Source organism: Pyxicephalus adspersus, chromosome W (genome assembly GCF_032062135.1).
Source record: "Pyxicephalus adspersus chromosome W, UCB_Pads_2.0, whole genome shotgun sequence".
Taxonomy (NCBI): Eukaryota; Metazoa; Chordata; class Amphibia; order Anura; family Pyxicephalidae; genus Pyxicephalus; species Pyxicephalus adspersus.
The window spans coordinates 6,574,459-6,581,730 of record NC_092870.1 but is presented as its reverse complement, the minus strand read 5'-3'; positions in this window follow the sequence as shown (position 1 = coordinate 6,581,730).

Below are 7,272 nucleotides of genomic sequence, written 5' to 3'. Positions count from 1 at the left end.
CCAGTCTCTCAGATCTTTTAACCTCAGTCACGGAAGGGACCGTGACATTAGATGAAGCAGCTTATTTTAAAATTGTACAAAATTGTAAGGAAACTGTGGAAATTCTATACAATACTATCATTAATGTAATTTCTAGGATCTCAGCAATCCCCTGAGGAAGCCCGTTTAGGGCAAAACGTGTCGGGAGAAACTATAAGTACAGTACTGACCCACATCTTGGACTCTTTAGTGGGAGTATTTTATAAAGTCATAGTTAAACATTGCCATGGCCTCTTTTACCAATTATATTTCTAAGAAGTATATGTTTTAGTAACTGAAATAAAAGGTTTTATGTCATGCTAGACTTATTTTCTGCCACAAAGAGCCGCTATCTTTCCACTTTTTCCCTTATGTACTATTGGCTCGGCAACCACTCTAGTGGTATTTTCTATCCTTATCACTGCGGGATTGGCTTCCTCTCCTTCTGAACTCGACTCAGTCCTCTCAAAGGCCACTTGGACCTTACTGCCCTCTTTAGCTCCTCCCTAGCCCTTACGCCTACATTATCTTCACAGTCTGAAACAGTCTTATTATTTTTCCTAGGACCCATATACCCTGGAACAGTCTTACCAGGGGTTCCTGGAGATCTCTCTCCATGGGAGACAGTCCGCTCTGACATTGGAATAGTTAACCACTCCTCAGCTGCACTATACCACTCCACGATTTCCACAAGCTGGTCCACAAATTTAGGGTCTCCATGGGTTACCCATCTCCTCATGGCAGGCTGTGCTCATAGATAACGATCCATAACGAAACATTCAAATATCTCTGGAGCAGATAAGCACTCTGATTTTAGCCATTTTTTGATAAGGTGTAAAAGATCATACATTTGTGAACGGGGCGGTTTTCCGGGCTTGTACCCCCAGTGGTGCACTCGCTGAGCTCGGACTGCTAGCGTTACTCTCAAACGTTCAAGGATCTCCGCTTTAGGTTTTTCAAAGTCCAGGGCAGCCTCAGGTTTCAAATCAAAATAGGCTTTTTGGGGTTCGCCAGTCAAAAATGGCGCAATTATCCCGGCCCATTGTTCCTTAGGCCAACTTTCATGCACCGCAATCATCTCAAAAGTAGCAAGGTAAGCCTCCACATTATCAGCCACTGTCATTTTCTGCAGAACATGATTTGCACTAATAGTCTTACTGACAGTTTGGGCAGATACAGCGGACTCCTCACCTAAGTTTGCCAGGCGTAGAGCTACCTCTCCAAGGACACTGCGATCCAATTGCTGGGCATCTGATTTTGCAACAATCTGGGCAGACAACAGCTTCATCATTTCAGTCTGTTGGCGATTGGTGTCTTGTTGCACTGCTGTAGCATGCAACTGGGCCGCAGAGGCCTGAACTGATGCTTTCATCACATCCTCCATTTTACAGTCCAATTAGAGAGATGCCTGCATCCTGAACCATATGTGGTATACCACCCTTGTGGGATCACCTTTTCTGGGATAAAGGATACTCTCAGACTGCAGGAGAGATATATAAAGCACACTGGAGACAGTAGATAAGGTTGAAACTGACCTGCAGTCAGTTTTATTAAAAGGTTGCATAAGATAAAACAAAACAAAAATAAATCCTAACCAGTCAGGCACGAACTAAACAGCAGGCAAATTCCTCTCTACCAGTTGGTGGCTAACCCAGCCAACTCAACACAAACGTTCCAGCAACCTTTACTCACATGTTGTACAACAATGGCTCTCACAGGCAGCTTCCCTGTGCCCCAGGTCAGAGAGTGCTTCCTTTCTTTCCTTCCCTTTTTACCAGCAGCTCAATCCCGGGTTGGTACAAAAAGTTGCCAGTGGTACAAAAAGTCTTTCATGGCTCACTTATTCCAAGACTTATAGTACTGGATTAGGTTCTTTATGCGGCCATTTCTAACTGTATGGATAGATATAAAAATATCTTGCTCTATTATTAGCATTAAACTAAGGAGATCACGTTCTTCAGAAAATTTAGGATTTTTTTTATGGAAAATGAATGCATTATGAGCTATTTTCACTTTTCTCTAGCTCCAGATACTTCTCCACCTGCCTCTTAAGTACTTACAGTTCGGCAAAGGTAGAAAACAACGTTTTTTCCCAATTTCTTGTTGCCTTATTTTATCTTGATGGGTAGTGAAAAATGCTTTGATTGCAGGAATAAAAGCCCTGGGAGAAAGCACCTAAGGAAGATGAGAAATTCTCCCAGTCCTATAAATAGGTCCTCTAAAAGAGAGCTAGGAACAAGAGAGTTCTCCTGTGGGAGTTTTAACAAAAAGAGACCATTTTCTTGCTCCAGAAGCAAGTCAATGGAACATCCTGAGGAAGCATGTTGGGCATGTGGTGCTAAGGCATTGCCATCCAAATTAGTATGCGTTATATGCTTTAAAGAGGCATGCCGAGATAAGGAGATGGAATGAAAGTTCAGCCAGCCGCCCGGTGGTAGCCCTCACTTCAGTATCTAAAGCCCTGTTGACATGGTTGGAAGATGGCTAGAGTGGCTTTGCCCAGGGGCCGGAAGTTGGAGCCAGACTTCTAAAGTTTGCAGGCGTATGGAAATTCAGAATTTCAGTCACATTGGTTGTATTCTGTGGATACCAGATAGAGTTTGTGGGGAACCCCCAACAATCTCATTTTGTACAAACAGCTTTTCCTCTAGAGGTTTCAAAACGGGAATTTCTTATTTCCTATGTCCAGGAGCTTTACGGGTTGCGGGCAGTGATTCCTGTACCCGTAGAAGAACAGGAAACAGGGTTCTATTCCAGACTCTTTCTGGTTCACAAAGTATCCAGAAATTTTCGACCAGTATTGGATCCCAGAAACTTAAACACATATGTGAGAGTAAGATCTTTCTGTATGGAATCCCTACAAACTATCCAAGCAGTACTTTATCCGGGTGCATAGATGATCTCGAAAATGCATACCTTCACATTCCAGAGGACCAGAAGTATCTTCGTTTCACCATAATGGATGGTTTACATGCCTACCATTTGGACTGGCAATAGCCCCAAGAACCTTCTCCAAGGTCATGGTGTCAGTAATTGCCATTCTGAGGATTCAGGGCATATGTCTCTACCATGACCTAGACGAAATTCTGGTTCTGTCAAACTCCACGGAACAACTCGAGAAAAGCAGGGGGGGGGGGGGGGGATGACAAAGTCCCCATTTGCTTTGAATAGCATCAACTATTTTTCTGTGGGCAGAGGAGCTAGATCCCTCAGCAGCTTATCTCCCAGGAGTACAGAATCAACTAGCAGATGCATTAAACAGATCCTTCCCAGATTCCAAAGAATGATCCTTGAATCCCAAATACCTTCAACCAATCTTCCAGGAATGGGGGACTCCGGTGATCGACCTAATGGCATCTCCTCACAATGCACAAGTTCCAGTATTTTGCACCAGGTTCCATTGTAGTCAAGCATTAGCACAGGATGCTTTCTCCATCAGTTGGAACTTTCCAATCCTTTATGCGTTTCCCCTGATACCACTGATTTTGAAGGTCCTCTTGAAAATCAGGAGAGAAGCGAGAAGAGCAATAATTATTCTTCCACATTGGCCGAAAAGACCATGGTAGTCTATGGTGAACCACATGTTGATAGCCCCGCCTTGGCGCTTTTCAGATCGAGAAGATCTGTTGATAGGAGGGATCTGGAACAAGCCAGCACAGTAGCACTGGAAACTGACGGCTTATCTATGGAGAGGCATAGATATCTAGCAGCAGGTGTGTCACCCGGGGTTGCTGAAACGCTTCTGAAAGCCCATAAACGGACAACTAACAAGACGTACTCCAGAGTATGGAAAAAATTCTTACAAATGGCACAAGAAAAGGGGTATTCCCCAACAGAACCATCCCTAGCACAAGTCTTGGAATTCTTACAGTCACCACTAGACAAAGGTCTCAGTTATAGTACAACAACAGTACAGGTGTCTGCATTGTTAGTACTGACAGCGACAAGGTGGTCGGAGAATATGCCGATTCAACAATTCCTGAAGGCTGCAATCAAGATTAGAGCACCATTCAGGCCCTTATTTTCGACATGGGATCTGCCATTGGTGCTTTGAGCCCTCTTACTGGCTACTTTCTATCACATAGAGGTGTGCTCGAGAAGTTAACATGGAAAACAATTTTTCTTACAACAATTACATCAGCTCAGAGGGTTTCAGAGCTTCAATTACTATCAGTAAAAGAACCTTACTGTTCCATTTCTGAGGAAAAAGTGCGCTTACGTCCCTCCCCATAGGCGTTACCAAAGGTATAATCAGTTTCCTACATGGATTGGGAAGCAGTACTACTATTAATGAGGGAGGTTCAAACAGAGATACATGAGGAAAGTGATGATTCTAAAAAGTTGGATATGGCCCATATATTATCCACGTACATGCAAAGAACACAAAGTGTCAGAAGATCAGATAACATGTTCATATATCCTAGCGGACCTGAGAGGTCAGCCTGCTCCTGCAAAAATCATTTCCTTTTGGATTTTGAAAACGATAAAATGTGCTTACTCTCCTATGGGCTTGACTTTACCACAAACAAACTCAACATGCAGATTCTATGTTTGGCTCATTAGTAAAATAATATATATGTGTGTGTGTATATATGTTATATTTTAATAAAAAAGTGTGTGTATAAATTTAATATAAATAGGTTGTTTTTGGAGCAATATAAACTTGTGTTTTGGTGATATGTTTGGTCTTTAAAAGGGGGGGGGGGGTAGAGTTCTTTCCCTTACTACATCCCATAGGTGTGCTGGCAGGAGGAGTGCCAGGAAAAGGGAAAATTGTTGTCATACTTACCTGTAATTTTCCTTTCTGGGCAGCTCCTTCTGACAGCGCAGTTCCCTCCCTATTGTTGGTGTCCTGTCATGACTTGATACTGAACAGGGAGACTAGGAGGTAAGGCCTTTTTATCTTGGATAGGTAATCCTGGGGGGTCCAAAGTGGCAGAGTTGACCCTAAGGTGTGCTGTCAGGAGGAGCTACCAGGAAAGGAAAATTACAGGTAAAGTATGACAAGAATTTTCCCTTTTACTTGATGCTCCTTATTTAGTCACATCTTAGGTTTACAGACCCAACTAATATTAAATAAGAAAAGCAGGTGTGCCCTTAAGGGTATATAAAGATTTATAGTGACTATGGATTAACATGAGTTTATGATGTTTTTTTAGTTGCAGATGTCTAAGAAATTGGTCATATGCTTATTGGAGGGCAGGGAGGAGAAAGCATTTATATTTTAACTTTGGAGGCTTGTAATCTATGGTAAATTTATTGTACAGTGATATTTCAGAAGTTTGGATAAAGCTAGACTGGCAAGAAACAGCTCAAACCTACCACCATCTGATGGTGCCATACTCTGCTGTTGGAAAAAAAATGTACCCTAGGAGGTAACAACAAGCTCCTTTGATGTCAGTAATGCTTATTGAGAATTTTTTAGCATTCCAATAATAAATGTATAGCTTTAGTCCTGCACAGGTTTGTCATGCTATTGACATTCTAAATTGCAAGACCAGGATAAGGTCCTACCACCTATTTCTATATATATTTCTATATATAAAGCTATAAAAAGCTTATAAAAAGCAAACTATGTAATGGATATAAGTCCATACAGGATGTCTATAATCTACAAGCAGACCTGGATGTACTGTTTGATTGGGCAGCCAAGAGGCAAATGGCATTTAACACCCTAGCGTTCTAATTCTGTCCGTATTTCCATGCAAAAAGCGTTACAATCTGCATTTTTTTTTTTGCATGGAAATTTATTTTACATTGTTGGCCTACAATTCTTAGGCATCACTCACTGAAATATGTCCAATATTTAATAATACATTTTAAATAAAAAAAAACACAAAAATCTGTTAAAGTAAAAAAAAATAGTGAAACATAACTACAGAAGAATGTATATTAAAAAAAATATATATTTCTTTGTATTGGACTCAATACGGCTATTTTGTAATTGAATCCAATATAAAATTATTTGAATTTCCTGCCGATCCTCCCACCCCGCACCGACGTCACCAGAAAACCCCAGAGATCGCGGCTGGAGAACGGTGGAGGACGTGTCCCCAGGACCTGCGGGGACCAGCAGGACACCGGAGCAAGGTGTTTTTTTTTTTTTGTTTCTTTTAAAGTTTAAAGCGACCCCGAGTGTGACTTGGGGATTACTGCTTTTTGCAGGTAAAATGCACCCTGAGTCACACTCGGGATTACCGCTAGGGGGGTTAATATAGATAAATGTAAAATTATGCATATTACATTACTAACAATATGCATGCTTCATACTGTCTAGGGCAGGGGTCGGCAACTTTCAGGAGGTCAAAAAGGTACACTAGGCCAGAAGAAACAAGATGTCCAAGGAAAGGTTTTTTATTTAAAAGTACAGTACAATTAATGGGAAACAGGATGTTGCATGTTCTTAGAGATAGATACAATATCAGGTTCCATTGATGAGGAGTTCAGCAACAGAATGTCATTAAGGTGATTGTCAGTGAGCTGAGAGCGCAGCTTGTTCTTACAAAACTTCATCTTGCAGAACAGCTGCTTGCAATAAGTTCTGCCAAACATTGCAATCAGATGCTTGGCACGGGCTAACATTGGAAACTGAGCATGTGGCAACCGACGGTAGAAGTCAATGAAAATCTCTGTACGTGTGCGCATGCTTGGCATCAAAATGCCCCTTGAGATTTGACCACTTGAAATTGCTGTTGGTGTCGTTGCACACTAAACTCAGGGCTTTGTTGCCACATTGGATGAAAAATAATTTGTCAGTCCTTTAGGGGTTGAAGACAGGCGAGGCCAGAGTTTGCCAACCTCTGGTCTAGGGGGAATACATTTGGGGGGAGTCAGAAATGGAAAAGGATCTGGGGGTTCTGGTAGATCATAGACTTAACAGCATGCAATGTCTAGCTGCAATATCTAAAGCAAGTAAAGTATTTTTTGTATGAAAAGAGATATAGACTGCAGAGATGGAGACATTATCCTGCCCCTGTACAAAGCATTGGTCAGACCACATCTGGAATATGCAGTCCAGTTCACAAAAAGGACATTGTGGAATTGAAGAGATACAGAAAAAGGCAACTAAATTAATAAAAGGAATGGAGAAGCTCAGCTATGAGGAGAGATTAGCTGAACTGAAAATATTTTCCCTTGGGAAGAGACGTACCGTATTTTTCGCCGTATAAGACGCTCTGGAATATAAGACGCACCCAATTTTAAAGGAGGAAAATCTAGAAAAAAAGATTCTGAAAGATTATTCCCCTTCTGATC